General features: G+C 42.0%; 1 non-coding gene across 1 annotated transcript; it reads right to left on the reverse strand.

Annotated features, from left to right (window-relative positions):
- Positions 1 to 445: 445 nt before the first annotated feature.
- LOC138266712 (U4 spliceosomal RNA) lies at positions 446 to 586 on the reverse strand. The gene has a single exon (XR_011199644.1). It is a non-coding gene; the product is annotated as a U4 spliceosomal RNA (small nuclear RNA).
- Between the last annotated feature and the right edge of the window lie 448 nt (positions 587 to 1,034).

Here is a 1,034-nt window from a genome sequence, read left to right on the forward strand (position 1 = left end):
CCACCATGGTAACGTCGCATTTAAAAAACGGCGCGGCGTTTTTGGCCTCGTTGGGCCACATTTGCGTACATTTGCGTCTTAAAAAAAGGACGCAAATGTGGAGCAAGGAGGCGCTAGGGGCTCCTAAATATGCCACTTTATATAACGTTAAAAGTCACGCTCGACACCTTCGTCAGCTCTCGTTCTGTTTCAAACACTGCATACAGTCTGAGCGAACTTTCACCGCATTATCCTGTTGATAACAAACGGCTTCCAACAGAAATACGAAAACTAATCAAGACGAAAGCATCCTGAAAGTTCCTGCCGGATGCAGAAACTCCGACACACTAAAACTAAATCGAAAACAGTGAACTAAAAGAAAATAAACTCTGTGTGGTCTAGCCGACACCAACACGTTCACATAAACTACAAAAAAAAAATCTTATTTTTATACATTAATATTCAGTCTCCTTGGAGACTGTCAAAAATTGCCAATATCGACTATATTTCAAATCGTCATGGCGGGGTATTGGGTAAAGTTTTCAATAAGCAATAATCGCGCCTCGGTTAGACCTCATTGACTACGATACTACCACTGCGCAAAGCTAACAATAAAAAGGCGAATAAAGGTGCGTCTCGGGGTACCACCTCATGATACAAAGACCAAGGAAACGTTTAGTTGTCCAAGAATTACTACACCTCCACTGGCTTCTAACAGGCAAAATAATACACTTTGTTAGGATTGTTTTATCAGGTTCCGTCCACTCTCTGCCCCAAATATTCCATACCGGCGAGCAGAGAACTCTGGGAAATTTTATGCTAAATAGTTGCACAGGTAGCGCTGCATCCTAGTTACAGGTTTGATGCTCTTCATGTGAAGATGGGGTCCATGCTGCTAGCGATGTGGTGTGGAAATGGAAGAAGCACGAATTCTTAAAGCATGTCTTCAAATGTTTACCAAGGAGGCATGGTAATCATTGAAAGAAATGTAAATGGTAAACTACATTTTTCGATACAGCACTTACTGCAGGTGAGCCGTTTCATTGAGCTACACA

Source organism: Pleurodeles waltl, chromosome 11 (genome assembly GCF_031143425.1).
Source record: "Pleurodeles waltl isolate 20211129_DDA chromosome 11, aPleWal1.hap1.20221129, whole genome shotgun sequence".
Taxonomy (NCBI): domain Eukaryota; kingdom Metazoa; phylum Chordata; class Amphibia; order Caudata; family Salamandridae; genus Pleurodeles; species Pleurodeles waltl.